This window comes from Triticum urartu, chromosome 7 (assembly GCF_003073215.2).
Source record: "Triticum urartu cultivar G1812 chromosome 7, Tu2.1, whole genome shotgun sequence".
Classification (NCBI taxonomy): Eukaryota; Viridiplantae; Streptophyta; class Magnoliopsida; order Poales; family Poaceae; genus Triticum; species Triticum urartu.
The window spans coordinates 141,579,990-141,605,033 of NC_053028.1; positions in this window are offsets into that span (position 1 = coordinate 141,579,990).

Sequence of the window (25,044 nt, forward strand, 5' to 3'; positions counted from 1 at the left end):
AGGAAGCCACTAGGTGCGATCGCTAATCGGTTATTAGCATAATAGAGCTAATTTATATTTCTGCAATTGTAGTCGTTTTCTGTCAGTCAGCATAAATTTATGACCTGACCATGCAGAATTTTTGCCTACTTTTGTAGATGGCCGACAACAGCTGCGAGTCTCAGACCTTCGCCAACGTGCCCGATGGGTTCGTCAAGCTTCTTTCCTTCATCGTTCAGGTCGCGATGGGGCCATCTGTGCGCCCAGTCTTCACACTCTGCCAGCACCGAGTCAATGACAGTCTGACCATGCACCAGGTCGCGGTGCAGTTCAAGGGAGGGCGTGGTGAGTTACGCCGCTTCCGGTTCTTGGGAAGAGCCATGCCTACGGAGAAGCATGCTATGCAGATGGCAGCCCGCGAGGCGATAGCTTGTCTCAGGGATGTCCTCCCCGTGATGAAGACTCGTCGTTACCGTTATCTTCCATGCCATGTGCCCTACACCTGTCACTACGCATTCTCCTGCCCCAGAGGAGAACGAGACGAGGCTTTTGAGATGCTTATTGAGTATCTCCGGGCCCTGGAGGCAGCCTTCGACAACCTGGTGGACGACTTCGTGGCTGCCCGCATGGACTTAGTTCATGGCTGTGCTGCCAACAGGAGGGAGCTCCTACCCACCGCACCGCCACTGACTTGGGTCTCGTCCTCAGCATCTTATGCCCCTACTCGTCGCCTGCCTACCACCGAAGAGTTCAACCAAGTTATTGCGCCCACTCCAGCGCGCACTGCACCACCCTGCGCGCCCACTCCTATTCGTGTTGCTCTGCCCCTGGCACCCGCTCCATCCACTCAGCGCAACACTACACGTATGGAGCCTATTAGCGAGGAGGAAGTCGAGTCTCCAGCCTCGCTACGCCTCACCCTCGGCAGGGCAAAGGAGGTCGTCAACATCTCCGCCTGAGTACGCTTAGCCGCCATGCATGTACTGCTTTGTATGATATGTTTATATGTACATAGGTTGTGAGAAGTAGCTTGTTTGCGCATCATGTAGGATCTGGAGAAGTGCACTAGCCTAAATAACATGTCAGGATTATGTACGCATATCCTGAGTGATGTATTGTATAATTATCGCCCGCGTGTAAGATATGTAATGAGCAGTCCTTCTCCGGGAGCAAATCAATTTGTTTTCTTAAGCGACCTTGGTCATTTAAATTATTTGCCATCCTTGTGCGATTTTCTTGGATTTGTTTTACGACCATTTTCGCTTTTCTTATGAGTTTTGCAAAATATATCCCCACAGTGAAAAATGTCTCGTCCTTGGACTCGCTCCATGCCTACTCCGCCAGAGGGAGATTATGACACTCAACCAGGCAACAATTTCACACAAGGGCAGTCAAGTCAGCAGAACAGTGAAACGACACTCTCCCAAATGTGCCGCCTTTATGAACAGAGTCAGCAACAACATCGTGAAATGATGAACCAAGTCATCAACATGGGGAGTCACCATGGACAGTATCAGCAGCAATCCAAGTTATCTGAGCTTCAGAAGACACGCCCCCAAACATTTTCTCATACAGACAAACCTCTTGAAGCCGAGGACTGGCTTCGAGATATGGAGAGAAAATTAATTATTGCAAAATGTTCAGACCCCGAAAAGGTGCTGTATGCTCCGCAGTATCTCACAGGAGCAGCCGCATCATGGTGGGAGAATTTTCTGCACATGCATCCCAAAGAAAACGACATAACCTGGGATGATTTCAAGGAAGGTTTCCGTGGTGCACACATTCCTAAGAGTATTATGAAAATCAAGAAGAGAGAGTTCGATGACCTCAAGCAAAGGAACATGACAGTGTTAGATTACAACAGTCAATTTACTCTATTGTCCCGCTACGCCAATGAAGAGCGTATGACTGAAAGCAAGAAGATGGAGAAATTCCTTGACGGTCTAGCACCCGCGCTTAAATGCCAACTGGTCGTGCACACTTTTCCTGATTTTAAAACACTGGTAGACAAAGCCATCACTCTGGAAAATGAGAGACGCAGCCTGGAGGATATCCGCAAGCGGAAAAGGGACCAGACTAACCATGCTCGCAATCACCGAAGCAGGACAGATTTTCATAAGGGTGGGACACACAAATCCTCATCCTATGTCTCACGCCCAATCAAGAATTTTCATGCAAGGGACAAGGAGTTCACATATCGCCCCGGCGTTACTTGTTACGCTTGTGGAGAAGAAGGGCACTATGCCAAACAGTGCCCCAAGCCAAGGAACTCAACCCCAAGGCCGAACAACGGCGGCAATAATTCAGCGCCCAAGCGAAACAATTTCAATCCCAACAACAACCACAGGAAGGGTCATCTAAACCACGTGACCAAAGAAGAAGCACAAAACGCTCCGGATATCGTACTCGGTACGTTTCCTGTCAACACAATACCTGCAACGGTTTTGTTTGATTCTGGAGCTTCTCACTCATTCATTTCGAAAAGTTTTGCTTTGCAAAATAATTTTTCGATGTTTCCCTTGGAAAAATCCATGATCATCAAGTCCCCTGGGATTCAGCAAGTTACTCAGAGTTACTGTCAGAATGTGGTTATTGAGTTCGAAGGATTGAAATTCTACGCCAATCTTATTGTGTTGGAAAATAAAGGACTGGATGTCATCCTAGGGATGGACTGGTTAACCACCAACAAGGGTTTTATTGACTGTTTCAACCGGACCGTAATTCTCACGCATCACCACGGGAAGACAATAAAAGTACCAGCCAAGGAAAGAAAAATACACCGGCAGCCGAGATTGAATAAGGTGGACGTTTCTGAGTTAAGCAAGGTTCCAGTGGTATGTGAATTTCCAGATGTATTTCCCGAAGAACTACCAGGCATGCCACCGGACCGAGAAATAGAATTCAGCATTGAGCTAGCACCAGGAACCACCCCCATATACAAGAAACCATACAGAATGGCACCAAACGAATTGATTGAGTTGAAGAAACAAATAAAGGAATTACTGGACAAGGGATACATTCGAGCTAGCTCCTCACCTTGGGGATCACCAATTTTATTTGCCAAAAAGAAAGATGGAACACTGAGATTGTGCATAGACTACCGAGCACTTAACATGGTCACAGTCAAGAACAAATGCCCGATGCCACGAATAAATGATTTATTTGATCAGCTCGCTCAGGCCAAGGTATTCTCAAAGATTGACTTAAGGTCAGGATATCATCAATTAAAAGTACGAACAGAAGATATCCCCAAAACAGCCTTCACCTCCAGATATGGACTATATGAGTTCACAGTTATGCCTTTTGGGCTAACTAATGCCCCTGCATATTTTGTTCACCTCATGAACAAAGTATTTATGAAGTATATGGACAAGTTCGTTGTGGTATTCATCGACGATATTCTAGTATACTCCAAGACACCAGAAGAGCACGCGGAACATCTCAGGATTGTGCTAGGAGAACTCAGAAAACACCAATTGTATGCCAAGTTCAGCAAGTGCGAATTTTGGCTAAGACAAGTAGGCTTTCTAGGCCACGTGCTGACCCAAGACGGTATCGCAGTGGACCCGGTGAAAGTCAGGGCCATACTTGACTAGAAGGCACCAGCCAGCGTGACAGACGTACGAAGTTTCTTGGGAATGGCAGGATATTACCGCAGATTTATTGAAGGATTCTCCACCCTAGCCAAGCCAATGACGCAGTTACTCAAGAAAGACAAGAAATTTGAATGGACAGAAGCCTGCGAGAAGAGTTTCCAAGAGTTAAAACGGAAACTAACTACAGCACCGGTATTAATTGTACCCGACATACACAAGAATTTTGAAGTGTATTGTGATGCGTCCAGAAAGGGTCTCGGATGCGTGTTGATGCAAGAAGGCAAGGTTGTCGCATACACTTCATGACAACTCCGCAAGCATGAGGAAAATTATCCCACTCATGACTTAGAAATGGCAGCAGTTATTCATGCACTTAAGGAATGGAGGCATTTCTTGCTTGGGAATCGATGTGAAATTTACACGGACCATAAGAGTCTTAAATATATTTTCACTCAGCCAGAACTAAACTTACGGCAACGACACTGGTTAGAATTGGTAAAGGATTATGATGTTGGTATCCACTATCATCCAGGAAAAGCAAATGTAGTGGCCGATGCTCTTAGTCGGAACCCCAGCTCTGACGAAAATAGTCTACAAAGCTTAAGGCCTGAATTCCAACAAGAATTTCCCAAACTCAACTTGTTAATGATCGCGGAAGGCACCATATCAAACTTGGAAATAAAGCCCGACCTTGTGGAGAGAATTAAAGAAGCTCAGCCCGGTCACCCCAGTATTGAAGGAATTAAAAGAAAGGTGAGTATGGGCAAGGCCTCGGAGTTCATCATAGGCGATGATGGAATATTACGGTACGAAGACAGACTCTGTGTGCCAAACATAGAAGACCTCAAACAGCAAATCCTAGCTGAAGCACACACCACTCCATATTCAATCCACCCTGGAGGAACCAAAATGTATAAGGATATTCAGGAAAGATTTTGGTGGCACGGTATGAAGAGGGACATAGCCACATTCGTTGCATGTTGCGATTCTTGTCAACGCATAAAAGCTGAACATCAGAGACCAGCCGGACTACTGCAACCAAACAAAATACCTGAGTGGAAATGGGATGAAATAGGGATGGATTTTATTGTCGGACTACCTCGGTCACGACATGGGAATGATGCCATATGGGTCATCACCGATAGATTAACCAAGGTGGCACATTTTATTCTAGTGAAGGCAACCTACAACACTCAGAAGCTTGCCAAGATTTATCTCTCCCGTATAGTTTGTCTACATGGAGTCCCGAAGACTATAATATCCGACCGAGGCACTCAATTTGTCTCGAAATTCTGGGATCATTTACAACAGGCTCTGGGAACTAAATTGGCCTTCAGTACAGCCTACCATCCCCAGACTGATGGACAGACTGAACGCGTAAACCAAATTTTAGAAGACATGCTGAGAGCATGTGTCCTCACCTATGGAACCAGTTGGGAGGAAAGTCTGCCATATGCCGAGTTCGCATATAACAACAGCTACCAGGCCAGCCTGCGAATGACACCTTTTGAAGCCCTATACGGACGGAGGTGTCGTACCCCGCTAAATTGGTCAGAGACCGGAGACAGCCGTATCTTCGGCCCAGACATGCTCAAAGAAGCCGAGGAAAAAGTCAAGTTAATCAGGGACCGACTCAAGACCGCTCAAAGCCGACAGAAGAGCTATTATGATCAGAAACATCGTGGGGTCAATTTTGAACCCGGTGAATTTGTGTACCTACGAGTATCACCCATGAGGGGACTGCAACGGTTTAAGATTAAAGGAAAGTTAGCACCAAGGTTCATTGGACCATTCTGCATAGTGGCACGAAGAGGCACTGTAGCCTACCAGCTAGACTTACCCGAATACTTGTCCGACATCCACGACGTGTTCCACGTCTCTCAATTAAGGAAGTGCGTAAGAAAACCAGAGAAGCAAGTATCCCATGAGAACATTGACGTGCAGCCAGACCTCACTTATCGGGAACGCCCAGTAAAAATATTAGAGGAGTCTGAAAGGAGAACCCGACAGAAGACCATCAAGTTTTTCAGAATTCAGTGGAGCAATCACACCGAAAGTGAAGCAACTTGGGAAAGAGAGGATTTTCTTCGGACAGAACATCCATACTTATTTAAGGATCAGCTGAAATCTCGGGGACGTGATTTTTCCTAAGGGGGTAGGTGTTGTGACACTCCAAAATTTTTAATTGGTTTTCATCAAAAGCTTTGTTAAATTTTTATTAAAAGAAGGCATTTAAAATTTATTTTCCAAAAAAAAACCTTCCTCTCAAAAACTTCCTTTCCTTTGGCAAGGATTTTCTTTTCCCTTTCAAATTTGGTGTTGAAGTTTTTGGGAGCTTTTCCTTCTGGTTGTTACCCTCTCAAACTTATTTATTTTCAAAAAGAAAATAAAGAAACCCTAGGAGTTTTGGGACTTCTTTCTTTTTGAATCCACCCATGGTTTTACCATGTCTCCTATAGTAAAACTTCTCAAAACCCCTCCCTCCACCTTTGGACAATCTAACTTCTCTATCTCAACAAGTCCAAACAAGTTTTGGATTTTATTTCAATTATTTTTATCTCCCAAAACTTTTCTGCCATTCATTTTGAGCCTAAGTGATTTTCAAAGCAAGTACCATTTTGCCTTTGAGTCTTTATCCCAAACCAACTTCCCTGGATTGTCTTTAGTACCCACAACCTAGAACCATCTTGATCCACTCTTTTCTTTTCAAAAATTTCAAATTTCACTCACTGCAAGTTTGGACCAGATTTGCCAAATTTGGTGAAATTCATATCTACACTCCTCCAAAAATTCCACCAAAAATCATGCAGCCTACTGGAGCAATGAGAAGCCACTCCACCAAATTTCAGCTCTAGGAAATATCCCTAGATGCCAGAAACATTCTGTCGAACACCTGAGCTGCACTGTTCCTTGCATTTTTAGAAAAATTCAGAAAAGTTCAGAGTGCAGCGTCGTTTCTTCGTCAGGCTTTGGTCACGCGCTCACAGTGCCCTTGGCTGGATGCTCGCAGCCCCTCCCTCTTGTCCGGAGCTTCACACGCGTGCTTGGCCGGTTCCTGGCGTCGGTGGCTCGCTGGCCCGCCCCCGCCGGCGTCTTCTGTGGTGTCGGGACCTCCCGTGGCGGCCGACAGAAGGCACACCATGGCAGAACGCCGTTCAGCGCCGCCCAAGCCATCTGGTAGCTCTGCGTGGCCGTCTCCCTTGCCAGCGCACGCGTGCAGCACCGCCGCCGTGGCCTGGCACGCGCAGGGCGCGCTCCCTGCCGCCGACGTGCCGCACGGCCGTTCCGTTTGGACAGGCCGTAAAACCCCCTCCCGTGCTGAGCTGGACCCTGGAATGGCACCACTACTCCACCTAGGCGATGCCCAAGCTCCTAATCCCACTGCCCAACCGCAGCACCGCCGTAATCGCTCGCCGGACTTATCCCGTTCACGGCAACCGCCTCGGGCCGGCTATATATAACGCCCCCAAGCTCCCTCTCGCCCCCGCACACCTCCAGCACCTCACTGGACCCCGACCAGCAACTAGAAGAGCCTCGAGGGGCCCTTCTTCCTCGACTCCGGCCGCCTCGCTCCGCCTCGGCCTCCAGCTCGATTCACTCCGGTGAGGCCACCTCCGGCGCCCAAACCTCGTCCGTAGCCTTCTCTAGCACCCAGTGAGCTAACCCCCTCCTCAATTTAATCCTTGCAGCCCTCCTCGGCGAGTTCCATCAACGCCCAAACCACCGTCCGCCGGAGTTGAGGCCACGTCGACGTGGTGCTCACCGGCGACCACCACCACCACCCATAGACGCGGAAGGGTGCACTGATCACGAAGGTACCCTCCGATCCCCCTGCCTCGCTGTGGATCGCCGCCGGCGACCACCGCGGCTCTCGGGCACCGGCGAAGTCTGCCACCCCGTTTGAAAGTTTAAACCCGACGGGTGGGGCCGCCCCGTCAGATTTCTTTTCTTTTCAAAGCGTTTTCTGAAAATGCCTTCTGCCAAATGCGCTTTCCGTCTGGGCTGGCGTAGTTTCTGCCGAAGCGTTTTCTGTTTTTATAAACTAGCCCCTGGAAACTTTCTGTTTCATTACAGATGAGTCCCTGGACAAAAACCTTTATAACTTTTAAACAGAATAATATTTTTGATTGATTCTTTTTCTATTCTCTTCAGATTTTTGTCTAGTTTTGTATCATATTTATTTGAAATATTTTTGGAATACTTTTTGTGCACCTCGTGGTATTTACGATAGCACATATATTTTCTTTATACCGTAGATACCGAAGGAGGTGACGGGACCGCAAACTTCACCGAGCTAGGCTCCGACTACTCCGAACCAGGCAAGCATGTTTGAACTTTTGATATGATGAGTGTCTTGGCATGTTTTTCATTTTTGTTAGTCTCATGGCATGTGGAAGAGCATACCGATGAACGTTATTTCCATGCATTGATGAGGTAAGTGAGTTTGATGATCCATACGTGGATGGATGTGAGTATGAATGGCCATGTGTTGGCATGAGGATGGGTAAGATGGCAGTGTTGTAGCATGCCAGTCTTATGCCAGACCATATGACTACAGTGTCAAACCGTATCGATCCAATTCCTCCTTTTTCCTTCCCTGTACTACCACATGTTTTCCGCAAGGAATACGGCTTAGTAAGTTGCAAACCGCTTTCCTGGTACACACCAAAAAGGAGAGGCCGGGATGATGGTTCCATGGCCCTGGATTAAAGCCAGTCATCCGGTCAGGGGGCATGGGTGTTTCCGGTTGGGACCGAGAGGGGGGCACCCCTTAGAGCGCGCGTATATAAATTTGATCCCATGCTATTCGAGATTGTGATCTCCCCGTCTCAAAAGTTTTTCTTGGACGATGTCTAGGGTGATTCTTAGCATCGAGAGGTAGGATGGGTGTGTACTGGTTAGCTGTGTTTTCTTCCGAAATACCGTAAACGGAACTAGTCCTTCGTGACTACGGAAATCCGTTGGCTGTGGGAATTTTTTTTGTACAACCTCTGTAGAGTCATATATTCCTTGAATCATCTATTCCATGTCCAAGTTCAGTATTATCTTATCCTGACAAGTGCCAGTTTTGATGACAGAGACTCCGGTGAATCGTATGAGTGCTAATTCTGGTTAAATGATTATTCCTGTGGATGGACTAACCCGTTTATTTTTATGAATTGAATGTTGATTATGAGTATTATTTACTTGTGAATAAAAGCCCTTTCTGTGATGTCGCTCAGACGTCCGACTGTGGCATTTCTTTTAAAGCCCTTTTTGTGATGTCGCTCAGACGTCCGACTATGGCATTTCTTTTAAAGCCCTTTTTGTGATGTCGCTCAGACGTCCGACTGTGGCATTTCTTTTAAAGCCCTTTCTGTGATGTCGCTCAGACGTCCGACTGTGGCATTTCTTTTAAAGCCCTTTCTGTGATGTCGCTCAGACGTCCGACTGTGGCATTTCTTTTAAAGCCCTTTCTGCGATGTCGCTCAGACATCCGACTGTGGCATCATTTCCTTATTTTTATTTGTTCACCTTTTCGAGGCGTTGCTTCAGACACCCGATCGGTTTTTATTTATGATATGTTGGGACTTCAGGCGGACTACCGCTGTTTCCCTTTTACTTACTTCGCTATGCTAATTTTTGAATATACATTGGTGAATTAATCATGACGCATTCATGCCTGCATTTATTATATCTCATGTCCGAACTGTCTTGCGAGTACTTTCAAAGTACTCACTGGCTTGTTGATTTGGCCAGATGCTGATGAAGGCGATCTCATGGATGAAGAGTTCGATAGCGAGTCCGACGCCTAGAGGAATCCCAGTCAGTCTCGTGCGACCCTGGGTTTGGTCACTATATTATATCCGCTTCCGCTACCAAATAAATTCATCGAGCCTCACCTCGACGCTCGATGAGATGCCAGTTTTAGAGTCATGTATCCCACTCCCCGCTGTGTTTTTCCACCACCGCCCTATCCTCGAGTCAGTAGTATGCCTCCACACCACTGTGTCATGTCCGCCATTATGTATAATTATTGGCGTGCTTGTAATAATTTGGTTGAGCTGCCGTAGCTCGACCCTGTAAATATTTTTTTTGCTACTGGCTTATTGTATCAAGAATTTGTCTACCGGTAAGGAGAATTTTTCTCATACTGGACTCAAAAGATTGATTTCTCAATAAATATTTTATTGGAAAACGGGTCGTGACAAACTCTCAACGAAAGCACCAATGTCGGTGTCAAAACCGGTGGATCTCAGGTAGGGGGTCCCGAACTGTGTGTCTAGGCCGGATGGTAACTGGAGGCAGGGGACACGAAGTTTTACCCAGGTTTGGGCCCTCTTGATGGAGGTAAAACCCTACATCCTGCTTGATTAATATTGATGATATGGGTAGTACAAGAGTAGATCTACCACGAGATCAGAGAGGCTAAACCCTAGAAGCTAGCCTATGGTATGATTGTATGTTGTGATTGTTGTCCTACGGACTAAAACCCTTCGGTTTATATAGACACCGGAGAGGGTTAGGGTTACACAAGGTCGGTTACAAAGGAGGAGATATCCATATACGTATTGCCTAGCTTGCCTTCCACGCCAAGTAGAGTCCCATCCAGACACGAGACGAAGTCTTCAATCTTGCATCTTCATAGTCTAACAGTCCGGCCAATGGAGATAGTCCGGATATCCGGAGACCCCCTAATCCAGGACTCCCTCAACATCCATCACGATTCGCCCCGGGTGGCAGCTTATGTTGAAGCGGATAATGAGACAGCACGTCAAGATTCTCTAGACCTGTTGCATGAAGAACGTGACCTTGCAGCAGCACGTTCGGTGATTTATCAACAGGATCTCCGACGATATCATAGCCGCCGGGTTAAGACCAGAACCTTTCAAGAGGGCGATTTGGTGCTCCGGCTCATTCAGGATCAAACTGACATGCACAAGTTATCTCCACCTTGGGAAGGACATTTTGTGGTCAGCAAGAATCTGCACAACGGGTCATACTACCTCATTGATGTTTGAGAGCACCAAGACTCACGTAAATCGGAGGAGGAGACCAAGCGGCCCTGGAACATAGCTCTTCTTCGGCCTTATTATACTTGAGCCATAAGCTCTTCATATGTACATATTTATGACAATGTATATATATTATATAATAAACCGGAGCCTCCATTCAAGCGGGGTATCTGTTCTTTTTACATCATGTGTGTGCTCATAAGAGTTTATTGACCAAGCGGAGTGTTTTGTTAATCCGGTCTCTGTAGCCACACGGATATAAAGAAAATCACTAGGGGGCTTGGTTATATCTGAACCATAGCTTCACCTTTTGATCGGTTTGAAACCACGAAGGGACATCACTAGGGGGCTTGGTTGTTATCACACCATAGCTACACCTCTTGATAGGCGTTTAAAGCCACAAAGGAAAATATGTGGGGCCAAAGAGGGTGTTGCAAAAAGCACAAACTCAAACATGGGCACCCACTGAGCACAACTCACAAAGTTATTTGGGGGCTCTTTTTTGCAAAGCAACAAAGAGTTTGAAAGGACCCTTGTAATTAGCTATCAAGCCACAGCTTGGAAGCCTGGTGTATTCACCTAAAAACCTGGGTTAACCTGCCTTCATCAAGTAAGCCACTCCTGTCCAGGTAATCCTGGTATGACCCGTCGAACGTTTGACAAGTCAATCTTTTACATACCCTGAACTTGTCAAAGTTAAAACGACGACTGGTTAATTGGAGGCCCATCTTAAAAGGCTTTGTTAAATGGTTTAACTCAGAGGCCTGGCAGCCCATGAAAAGCCTCGATTTGGATCCTGGCAACTCATAAAAAGCCTTGCATATTCCCTTTTGAGTCTTATTTGTTGAAGATTTTTTACTTTATAAAAGTTCATAAGTGTCTTCTGATAAACCGGCATCCTTGACCCGGCTTGCCTTTCAACTACAAAGTTGTCGGCACATGATCAGTTATAAACCGGTGTTTGTTGACCCGGTCTGGTTTGACTAAATCGCCAATGCTATAAAGAAAACCCGGTAATTATTACATCCCGGTCTGGTTTACTATCATAATCCGGCATTGTAAGGAGGGGGTTATCAACGTTCCAGATTGGTATTAACACCTTTGCCGTATACACTGTTGGTCAACCAATGAGGTATGTTGCACATATTGCTTTTTATACAAACACTTAGATTATTCATCTATGTATTGTATACTTGTTGGGCATCATGACCCGTCTAGCGGTAAACCACTAGATACTTTTAAGTTGTTGTACCCAGGAACACAATTCATCATGGGCTATGCATAAATATATCCCAAAAGGTGGAACAAGTTGTCATGAGGTATTACAAAACATGCTCGATGGCATGGCAGATACGGAGTTTTGGCTATCCTATTACAAGAAGCTTTCAAAGTGGCTCCAATTGCATCATTGTTTTTCAAAGTAACAGTACACAATAGCCAGTAAACCGGCTACCGGTTTTAAGACGCTTCGTCTGGATGGTTTGATGGTTGAGGGTCAGTTGGTGTGGGCACTTCTTCATCCCTCCCCAGACGCTGGAAATCAACCGTCGACCAATCGATTCCAGTTAAAGCTTGAAATACTGCCTCTTCATGGATAAGATTGGATGGATTAATATCAGGAGCATAAGTGTGCTTACGAATCGGAGGCACAAGTTCTTCAACTTCATGGATTTCGGCAGGCTGTCTTTTCCCTTCAGCATCATAAGCCGGTTGAAAATGGGACAAGTCTGTGTCTTCGGCCAGCTTGCTGGCTATTGGTCGCATCTCTTTGGTCAGCCACCGGAGGTCATCATTGTCGAAGTCTGAACCGTCCTTCTTCACGCCTGGGTATCCTTTAATGATGTCCTCCGCTTCAAGGTCTGGAATCTAGGCTTTGGCTCAAATAAGTGCGGTTAAAGCTCCTGCTCTTGCAGCTGCCTTCTTCAATTTGACTATCCGGGCTGTTAACATGGCCAGTTTCTCAAGTGTTTCTTTTATCAGGGTTGGTGCCGGTTTGTTGTAAGCCGCCGTGCAAATAGCCCGCTGAGACCCAGAGTATAACTATTCAATCAAAGTATACGCCGCTTTGAGCTTCATCAGCATGTCTGTACCAAGATGAGCAATCCGAGTGCCTGCCAAGGGTTTATGTCAATATTTTGGTCAACGATAAGGTTCATTGAATTGCGCAAAACACATAAGAAGATACTTACCAAAGATAGCAGAAGTCATAGCGTTGATCTGCCGTTTCAAGCCAGCTAGTTCATCTACAATTGGTTTCAGGGCTGCCTCGGTGTCTTCAGCTCTTTTGGTTAAATCGGACTTTTCGGTTTCCCAGTCAGCACGATCTTTGTTGAAAGATTCTTTCAGCTTTTCCATTACGGCCAAGGCTTGGGTCAGCTCCTCTTTGGTTTTTGCAGCTTCTGCTTGTTGTGACTTCACATTCTCTTGCAAATCAGAGTTTCGGGCATCTCTATTCCTCAGTTTAGCCTGCAACATTGAAGGTATATTAAACAACAGGATATATATATATATATATATGTTCTAAGTACAAAGCGTATAACAAGTTATGCACTTCATACTTGGGGGCTAATGCCTACTTGCTCTAAAGCACTACATTTTATACAAGTCTCCAGAACAATGCAAGCATTATCTTGGACACTTGGGGGCTAATGTACGTATGTTCTAAAACGGATGCATGGATTAAAACCCGGATTAACTTGCCAAGTTAAACCGGCCTTTGGGGGCTACGCTGCGGAAAGCTATCTAATTGTTAAAAGATGAGTCTTGGTTCTTATTAAAGACCTGACATTTTGAGGATCAATGACGAGAAACTTAAAGTGCTACAAAGACCCGGTTTATGATTAACATCATAAAACGGCCCTTGGGGCTACTTGGGCTTGTATTTCAACTTTGAATCAACGAACAAAGGGAGATGAAAATACCACATATCGCTCCTTCATTAAATTCACCAAACCGGCTTCATAGTCCCGGTTTGAGTGAAGACGGTTCAAGAAGCCGGAGTGAAGTTCTTCAGCGTTGAGATGAGCATAATTTGATAAATCACTACTCCATTTGCCTTTTTCCCTAGCAACCTGCTCTTCTTTGGCACTATGTTGAGCCAAGATTACGGGATGGCCAGGAGAGCTGTGGCCCATTCCAGTAATGATAACATCGTCTCCTTGGCCTTCAGTGTTTTTGGCTGGTGATAATGGAGTCTCAGCATTTCTCACCGGACTAGCCCGGTTTGGCTTTGCCGGTTCAGTGTTAGGCGCGACAGGCTCAGCGTCTGTTGGTTCATCAGTGTTTTGGCCTTGAAGGGGCGGGTCGTCAGAGGCGGCTTCAGGATGAGGGCCCTCCGGTTCACAAGTCTGGTCCGGGTCACCTCTTGGTTCTTCTTCAAAAGTGTCTGGGTCTTCGGGCAGATTGTTGACCCGAGCTTTCTTGCTGGGTCTGGCTTTGGCTCTGTAGAAAAAATTAAAAAGAGGGTTAACATTTTATTCCAAATTTACAACATATTGAGATGAAAAGGTTACAAAGCTTACCCAACTACAGTTTTCAGAGGGGGGAGTTGAGTTGCTGTCGATTCACTAGAGGATGAGGGAGGTGTCACCTAATAATTTGAATCGGACTAATTAAGAGGTTGTCTGAAATAACCTGCCTTGGGATAAGAATTGTCAGGAGTAGGAGAGACCTCAGACCGGCGCTTCCGAACCGGGGTGTCAGGTAAACCGGTTGAAGTAACCTGTTGACCACTGTGCCGGGTTGTCCGGCGAGCTTCATGCTGCTGAGTCTTCAAAATAAATGTTGGATCCAAATGAGCAAGAGGATGAGAAAAGCTTACTTTTCGGACTGCTTGACGGGTTTTTTGTGTTGGCTTAGAGTCTAAACTGGAGGAAAGGGTAATTACCTCTACATCATCAGCTTGACTGCCTTCTGCGTCCTCCTAAGGAAGATCATTGTTAATGAGATGCATGAAAAGGGAGCCAAGTGAGTCAAGTTCTACCTCAACTTCCAGATCATCAACATCATCATCAAGTTCCATGTTGATCCGGTCAGCCGTTTTCCGTTTTGACGTCCGTTTGACGGCTTTAGTTTTGGGGCGAGATGGTTTGACCGCTTTATCCCCGGTTGGCTTTACTGCTTTCTCTATGGTTTTCCGTTTCTAGAAGGGATCATCACCCTATACATACATACACAGAAGAAGGATTACAAGTTGCACAAATTAAAGATATCAAAGATGAAGAGGAAGTATAGTGCTTACAGCAGGCGGTTTGTTCTTGGTATAGAAGGGATTCAAGCCGGTTTGACTACAGACTAGTTCCGATTCATTCAAAATTTTATTTACACTTTCAGTGACTTCTTCATCAGTCACTTGAATGTTGCAATGGCGTTGAGGGTCTTCAACCTCACCGGTGTACTCACACATTAAACCGGGACACCGTCTTAGCGGCAAGATGCTCCAAGATATCCAACAGCGCACGAAATCAACACCTGTTAAACCGTTGGCCATAAAAGCCCAGAGTTTGGCGAGTTGAGGGGCATATTTTGCCCTTTCTGCGGAACTTAAGCGTTGCGGCATCGGATGGGTGTTGGAAAGCCGGTGATCACGAAAGCCTGGGAGGGTTTTCTCATCTTCAGGAGAAGTATCTCTGCAGTAAAACCAAGTCTGGTTCCATTCCTTTGGGTGGCTGTGCAGTTTGGCATGAGGGAATTCAACTTCTTTCCGCTTCTGAATTGAGACACCACCAAGTTCAGTGTTGTCGCCGTTTACAAATTATGTGCACCGGTTTAAGTGAAAAAAGTCCCGGAACAGCTCCGCAGTTGGTTCTTCATGTAAGTACGCTTCACAGAAGACCTAGAAGTTGCATAAATTGGATACTGAGTTGGGCCCGATGTCTTGAGGATGGAGTTGGAAATTGGCAAGCACATCTCGGTAAAACTTTGACCCTGGCGGTTTGAAGCCACAACCTATGTGGTCAACAAAGACCACCACCTCACCCTGCCTTGGGGTCGGAGGATTTTCTGCTCCTGGAACTCGCCATTTAATTTCAGTCTTCTTAGGCAAGGTACCAATGCTAACCATATCGTTCAATTGTTCCTTGGTGACCCGGGAACGAGCCCAGTTGCAAGCGGTAAACTTCTTGGCCATTGCGGAGCAAAAAAGCTGTGGAAGAAACGCCGATTTACAAATCACTCCGGATGACACACAAGATAGAATAATATCAACATATACTGGTACATAAGATTGTGTAAACCAGAGATTGATATAATAATGAAGGACAATGTTATATCAAGGATATAGACATATTGCTAAACCGGAGTTGGCAATTCCATACAAGAATTTATTAAATACAGGTTATAGGGGGAAGTACATCGGCGGTTCAACAAGGGGACTAATGGTGTATACCGGATTGTCATTCTTGCAAAGTTAAACCGCCTATATTGGTGTGAGGAGTACAGATCTAAAAATACCTAAGTAAGGGGAAACAGATTTCACAGAGTTATATGAAAATTTCGGATCTAAGGTATGACAGAAACTGGAAAATATTCAGGTTCAAGCTTCAGGTATTTAAACAATTCAGCAGATTCGGATAAGTTGTTCTTGATATAAAGAGAGATTCTAATAAGGAGAATATGATTACGGCTATGGTCGCGTAAGGATAACAGGGCCAATCTAGCCTGGGATGCTACAAAGAAGAAAAGAGAAGAACATCACTGAGTTTTTTCGATGAACTCCGATGAGCAGTGAAACCCTAAAAACAAGATCTAGGGTGGAAGGAAAAAGGGTTACCAGTATCACAGGAACGGCGGAGAGATGCCGCAATATTCTTGTGCGTTCAGGGTGATGCAGCGGCCGGAGTCGGAACATATGCGACGGTCGATGGTGGCGGCGGAGCTCTAGAGGTTGAGCAGCTCAAGGAAGACGACGCGAAGAGGCATGAGGGGGAAAAAGTGAAAATGACTCCCCGGTCTTATTTATAAAGGCAAGGGATAGGTGTCAGGCATGAAAATCGAGGAGCCAAAACTTGGAAGTGAGACGGAGCTGTCGCCTCGATTGTCGGAGGACCATTAATGAAGATGACGTCACGGCGGTTTACTGAAGTATGAGAAGATGTGGAAGACGAAGTTTTTACTAAGGATTGACATGAAACCTGTTCAAATCAATCTGGGGCCTAATGTTGGGGATATTACTACTGGACGTAAACCGGCCAGGAGTAGCCGGATTAACTTTATGAAGATTAGAAGCCCATGAAGTACGTGAAGGTGACGACACTTTACGAAGGCCGAAGGCCCAGAAGTGAATTAAGGCCTGTAGATGTAAACCGGCTTAATCATGTAACTTGCTTTGTAAGATAGGAAGTGTAGAGACCGAACCGGAAACGTTTATGATCCGGCTTCGGGACTCTGTAAACTGACGGGCGCCACCCATGTATATAAGGGGACGACCCGGCAGCGGTTCAGAGGACAGACAACAACTCGAGAGCCAGACAAAGCGGATTCGCTCCCTGGCCTTCGAAACCTAAGTAATACCAATCACAACTAGACGTAGGCTTTTACCTTCATCGAAGGGGCCAAAATACTATAAAACTCTCCGTGTCCCCTTGTCCGATTTAACCCCTTTAAGTTAACCCATTGCGATGGCTCCATGACTAAGTCCTTTCACAAGGACATCTGCCGTGACAAACCCACGACATGATGGTTATATTGTTGAATTCAGTCATGATGCTACCGAAAATTATTACGAGGGAGGAATATGCGCATGTAGGAATTGCAATAATATCAAGTTTCCTCTCTATGTGCTAAAAATCTTGAAGTTATGCTTGTTTTGCTTTCCTTTGCTAGTTGATTATTGTTCCCATAAATTGTTTGCTCACAAAATCCCTATGCATAGGAAATGGGTTAGACTTAAATGTGCTAGTCATATTCTTCATGATGCTCTCTTTATGTTTCAATTCTTATCTTTTATGTGAGCATCATTGAAATCATCATGCCTAGCTAGAAAGGCATTAAAGAAAAGCGCTTGTTGGGAGACAACCCAATATTTAACCCTACTGTTTTTGTGTGTCCACATGATTAAACTACTGTATTAATCATGTTTTATAGCTTTTATTTCAATAAAGTGCCAAGTAAGACCTTTGGGAGGGCTTACGGTGATAGTTGATTTGATCTTGCTGAAAAACAGAAACTTTTGCGCTCAGGAATTTTTTTTCTCATTTTTAACAGAAGCGTCATAAAATACTTATTATTTTTGAAGAAGATTAATAAACAAATTTCCTAGGACTCCCTAATTTCTCAGGATTTTTGGAGTTCCAGAAGTATTCGAGAGTTACAGATTACTACAGACTGTTCTATTTTTGACAGATTCTGTTTTCTATGTGTTGTTTGCTTATTTTGATGAATCTATGAGTAGTATCGGAGGGTACGAACCATAGAGAAGTTGGAATACAGTAGATATTACACCAAGATAAATAAAGAATGAGTTCACAACAATACCAAAAGTGGTGATTTTATTTCCTTATACTAACGGAGCTTACGAGTTTTCTATTGAGTTTTGTGTTGTGAAGTTTTCAAGTTTTGGGTAAAGATTCGACGAACTATGGAATAAGGAGTGGCAAGAGCCTAAGCTTGGGGATCCCCAAGGCACCCCAAGGTAATATTCAAGGACAACCAAGAGCCTAAGCTTGGGGATGCCCCGGAAGGCATCCCCTCTTTCGTCTTCGTTCATCGGTAACCTTACTTGGAGCTATATTTTTATTCACCACATCATATGTGTTTTTCTTGGAGCGTAAATTTATTTTACTTTGTTTTGCTTGCTGTTTGAATAATATCCCAAGATCTGAAATTCTTAAATGTTAGAGAGTCTTCACATAGTTGCATAATTATTCAACTACTCATTGATCTTCACTTATATATTTCGGAGTAGTTTGTCATTTGCTCTAGTGCTTCACTTATATCTTTTTAGAGCACGATGGCGGTTTTATTTTGAAGAAATTGATGAACTCTCATGCTTCACTTATATCATTTTGAGAGTCTCTAAATAGCATGGTAGTTTGCTTTGGTTATGAATTTAGTCCTAATATGATGGGCATCCAAGAGGGATATAATAAAAACTTTCGTATAAAGTGCATTGAATACTATGAGAAGTTTGATTCCTTATGATTGTTTTGAGATATGAGGATGGTGATATTAGAGTCATGCTAGTAAGTAGTTGTGAATTTGAGAAATACTTGTGTTAAGGTTTGTGAGTCCCGTAGCATGCACATATGGTGAACCGTTATGTAACAAAGTCAGAGCATGAGATATTTTTTGATTGTCTTCCTTATGAGTGGAGGTCGGGGACGAGCGATGGTCTTTTCCTACCAATCTATCCTCCTAGGAGCATGCACGTAGTGCTTGGTTTTGATGACTTGTAGATTTTTGCAATAAGTATGTGAGTTCTTTATGACTAATGTTGAGTCCATGGATTATACGCACTCTCACCCTTCCACCGTTGCTAGCCTCTCTAGTACCGCGCAACTTTCGCCGGTACCATAAACCCACCATTTACCTTCCTCAAAACAGCCACCATACCTACCTATTATGGCATTTCCATAGCCATTCCGAGATATATTGCCATGCAACTTTCCACCATTCCGTCTATTATGATACGCTCCATCATTGTCATATTGCCTTGCATGATCATGTAGTTGACATCATATTTGTGGCAAAGCCACCATTCATAATTTTTTCATACATGTCACTCTTGATTCATTGCACATCCCGGTACACCGCCGGAGGCACTCATATAGAGTCATATTTTGTTCTAAGTATCAAGTTGTAATCCTTGAGTTGTAAATAAATAGAAGTGTGATGATCATCATTATTAGAGCATTGTCCCGTGTGTGGAAAAAAAAAAAAGGGAGGCCAAAGAAGCCAAACAAAGAGAGAGAGAGAGAGAGAGAAAGAGAGAAGGGACAATGCTACTATCCTTTTTCCACACTTGTGCTTCAAAGTAGCACCATGATCTTCATGATAGAGAGTCTCTTATTTTGTCACTTTCATATACTAGTGGGAATTTTTGTTATAGAACTTGGCCTGCATATTCCAATAATGGGCTTCCTCAAAATGCCATAGGTTTTTGTGAGCAAGCAAGTTGGATGCACACCCACTTAGTTTCTTTTGTTGAGCTTTCATACATTTATAGCTCTAGTGCATCCGTTGCATGGCAATCCCTACTGAATCACATTGATATCTATTGATGGGCATCTCCATAGCCCATTAATACGCCTAGTTGATGTGAGACCATCTTCCTCCTTTTTGTCTTCTCCACAAACACCACTAGATTCCACCTATAGTGCTATGTCCATTGCTCACGCTCATGTATTGCGTGAAAGTTGAAAAAGTTTGAGAATACTAAAGTATGAAACAATTTCTTGGCTTGTCATCGGGGTTGTGCATGATTTGAATATTTTGTGTGACGAAGATGGAGCATAGCCAAACTATATGATTTTGTAGGGATGAACTTTCTTTGACCATGTTATTTTGAGAAGACATGATTACTTTGTTAGTATGCTTGAAGTATTATTATTTTTATGTCAATATTAAACTTTTGTCTTGAATCTTTTGGATCTGAACATTCATGCCACACTAAAGAAAATTACATTGATAATCATGTTAGGTAGCATTCCACATCAAAAATTCTGTTTTTATCATTTACCTACTCAAGGACGAGCAGGAATTAAGCTTGGGGATGCTTGATACGTCTCCAACGTATCTATAATTTTTGATTGTTCCATGCTATTATATTATCCATCTTGGATGTTTTATATTCATTTATATGCTATTTTATATGATTTTTGGGACTAACCTATTAACCTAGAGGCAGTGCCAGTTTCTGTTTTTTCCTTGTTTTTGAGTTTTACAGAAAAGGAATACCAAACGGAGTCCAATTGACGTGCCAATTTTTGATGATTTTTTATGGACCAAAAGAAGCCCCCGGAGTAAAATAGTTGGGCCAGAAGAGTCCCAAGCCATCCACGAGGGTGGAGGGCACGCCCTACCCCCCTGGGCGCGCCCCTGCCTCATGGATGACTCAGAGACCCCCCTGACGTGAGACCGACGCCAAAACTTCCTATAAATATAGAAACCCCCGAAAAGAAACCTAGATCGGGAGTTCCGCCGCCGCAAGCCTCTATAGCCACCAAAAACCAATCGGGGCCCTGTTCCGGCACCTTGACGAAGGGGGGAATCATCACTGGTGGCCATCTTCATCATCCCGGCGCTCTCCATGACAAGGAGGGAGTAGTTCACCCTCGGGGCTGAGGGTATGCACCAGTAGCTATGTGTTTGATCTCTCTCTCTCTCATGTTCTTGATTTGGCACGATCTTGATGTATCATGAGCTTTGCTACTATAGTTGGATCTTATGATGTCCCCCCCTCTATCTCCTTGTGATGAATTGAGTTTTCCCTTTGAAGTTATCTTATCGGATTGAGTATTTAAGGATTTGAGAACACTTGATGTATGTCTTGCATGTGCTTATCTGTGGTGACAATGGGATATTCATGTGATCCACTTGATGTATGTTTTAGTGATCAACTTGCGAGTTTTGTGACCTTGTGAACTTATGCATAGGGGTTGACACACATTTTCGTCTTGACTCTCCGTTAGAAACTTTGGGACACTCTTTGAAGTTCTTTGTGTTGGTTGAATAGATGAATCTGATATTGTGTGATGCATATCATATAATCATACCCGTGGATACTTGAGGTGACAGTGGAGTATCTAGGTGACATTAGGGTTTTGGTTGATTTGTGTCTTAAGGTGTTATTTTACTACGAACTCTAGGGCTATTTGTGACACTTATAGGAATAGCCCAATGGATTGATAGGAAAGAATAACTTTGAGGTGGTTTCGTACCGTACAATAATCTCTTTGTTTGTTCTCTGCTATTAGTGACTTTGGAGTGACTCTTTGTTGTATGTTGATGGATTGTTATATGATCTAATTATGTTATCCTTGTTGAGAGAACTTGCACTAGTGAAAGTATGAACCGTAGGCCTTGTTTCGAAACATTGCAATACCGTTTGTGCTCACTTTTATCATTAGTTACCTTGCTGTTTTTATTTTTTTAGATTACAAAACCTATATCTACCATCCATATTGCACTTGTATCACCATCTCTTCACCGAACTAGTGCACCTATACAATTTACCATTTTATTGGGTGTGTTGGGGACACAAGAGACTCTTTGATATTTGGTTGCAGGGTTGTTTGAGAGAGACCACCTTCATCCTACGCTTCCCACGTATTGATAAACCTTAGGTCATCCACTTGAGGGAAATTTGCTACTATCCTACAAACCTCTGCACTTGGAGGCCCAACAACGTCTACAAGAAGAAGGTTGTGTAGTAGACATCAATACTCCACCCTAAATCCACTATTCAACATGCATCTTAAAAGTATTAGTTAAAATAGAGTTGCACCAAGCATGATGATGTGATGTTGATAATATATTTTCTTTACCCCGTGTTCATCACCGGGACAACTACTCAACTATCTTTTTATCCTTAGTGGCATCAATACAAAACAAGCCTTTTAAACTTTTTGTCAACGCAGTAGACTACTTGAAAGATTGAACCCAACCAATATTCACAACTCTCTCTTGGAGATCATTCCTCTAAACATGGTCAGTACATGACTAATAGATCGGAGAGCATATATCTCTACAAATTATGCTGGAAATATATCATATGAATCCATGAATGAAACATGTATTGATATGATCATAAAGCGACAATTCATTACACCGAATAAACACATCACACAAAGTAAATCATATGGATCATAATCATGTAGGACAACTCATGTATTGAGGAACAAGGGAGAGATTGACATCTAGCTATTATTATGGATCCATAGTCCAAAGAGGACTACTCAAGCATGGACATGGTGGTAGCAAGGTTGGTGTAGATGATATCTGTGATGAACTGCTCCTCTAGCATATTAGAACAAGGACTCCAGATTGGATCTTCATGGAACAAAGAGGTGACTGCGGCGAGCAAAAATCCTCGATAGATATTTTTGGGGTTTTCATGCAAAATATAAAGCAGACATGCCGAGAGGCGCCCCCTTCATATGACCTCCACCATGGCCACACTGACCTACAAGTGTGTCTAGGTGGCTCTGGCTCTGTCCTTTCTCGAATCTTGTTGACATATTTTCCTTGATTTTTTGTTCTCAAAAAATTGTTTTTATTACAAGTCCAAAAAACAAAACAAAAACCAGCAACTACACTTGACATTGAATTAAAAGGTTACTCCAAAATGATACCAAAACTATGCCATTATGATATAAATATAGTATGAAACAAGCACAAATTATAGACACATCCACGACATATCATGAGATGATTGGTCAACCCGGTTGGATGAAGCAACACCACCAACCTTTATATTTCAACAACGAAAAGCAAATAAACCGCCACAGACATTCCAGACTAGTACACATACACAATAGTAAACTTTGAATCAAGAAGGATTCATTATCAAATGACACTAAAAATAGCAGGGAGGTACAATGCTACTATGTTTTTTTAGCCCATCCATAGCCTTTCCACCCTCCTTTTTCTGTACAAGCCTAAAATAGACAAAAATTCAAACAAAAAAGCAATAGAACCCAGCAAACAACAAACAACCAAACTAAGGATGTCACATACAAATAAGAGGGGGAAGGGAGTTGGGTGGGTGGTCTAGTGACAGCGGGCTAATACAACCAGGCATGAAGTTAGTTGGTTGAGATTTGAGAAATACTTATTCTCAAACAACTAAGCTCTAGGCACACCCTTCTATTCTTAACCAGGTAGCATCTAGTTCATTTTCTACTACTGTAGATAGTAGCTAACTGGGTTATACATCACAAGTAGCAGGCATCTAGCGGCTAGTACCAAGATGGGGAGTTCCAAGTGCCATAATTCCATTTCCCTAGCTACCCTTGATGTCTACTATGCAACCTTCTTATTGTAGACTCGTGTTGGGCCTCCAAGTGCAGAGTTTTGTAGGACAATAGCAAATTTCCGTCAAGTGTATGACCTAAGGTTTGTCAATCCGTGGGAGGCGTAGGATGAAGATGGTCTCTATCAAACAACCCTGCAACCGAATAACAAAGAGTCTCTTGAGTCCCCAACACACCCAATACAATGGTAAATTGTATAGGTGCACCAGTTCGGCGAAGAGACGGTGATACAAGTGTAATATGGATAGTAGATATAGGTTTTTGTAATCTGAAAATATAAAAACAGCAAGGTAACTAGTAACAAAAGTGAGAAAAAACGGTATTGCAATGCTTGAAAACAAGGCCTAGGATTCATACTTTCACTAGTGCAAAGTCTCTCAACAATGGTAACATAATTAAATCATATGGCAATCCCTCAATGTGCGACAAAGAATCACTCCAAAGTTTCTATCGGAGAACGTAGGATGAAAACGTGCATCAACCCCTATGCATAAATTACCCCAATGTCACCACGGGAATCCGCGAGTTGAGTGCCAAAACATACATCAAGTGAATCAATAGAACATCCCATTGTCACCACAGATATCCCATCGCAAGACATACATCAAGTGTTCTCAAATCCAATACTCAATCCAACATAATGAAACCTCAAAGAGCAAGACTCAATTCATCACAACAAGAGATAGAGAGGGAAGAAACACCATATGATCCAACTATAATAACAAAGCTCGCGGTACATCAAGATCGTGCCTAATCAAGAACACAAGAGAGAGAGAGAGATCAAACACATAGCTACTGGTACATACCCTCAGCTCTGAGGGTGAACTACTCCCTCCTCATCATGGAGACTGCCGGGATGATGACGATGGCCTCCGGTGATGGTTTCCCCCATCGGCAGGGTGCCGGAACGGGCTCTTGATTGGTTTTTCGTGTCTATAGAGGCTTGCGGCGGCGGAACTTCCGATCTAGGTTTCTTTCTAGAGGTTTCCGTATTTATAAGAATGTTTGGCGTCAGAAACAAGTCAAAGAGGTTCCTGAGGGGCCCATAAGCCCTAGGGCGTGCCCCAGGCTTGTGGCCTCCTCGGGACTCTTCTGGCCTAGCTCCGGTGCTTCGGGGGTCTCTTTTGGTCCATAAAAATCACCGTAATTTTCAGCCCATTCCAAGAACTTTTATTTCTGCACAAAAAACAACACTGCTATTTCTTGAGCTTGCGTTGGTTTTTCCCTTGAAGAGGAAAGGGTGAGGCATCAAAGTAGAGATAAGTATTTCCCTTAGTTTGAGAACCAAGGTATCAATCCAGTAGGAGATAACGCACAAATCACCGAATACCTGCACAAACAATCAAACAACTTGCACCCAACGCGATAAAGGGGTTGTCAATCCCTTCACGATTACTTGCAGAGATAGATAAACGATAAAGTAAATATTTTTTTGGTATTTTTGGTTTATAGATCGAAAAGTCAAAGATTGCAAAATAGTAGATCAGAAACTTATATGATGGA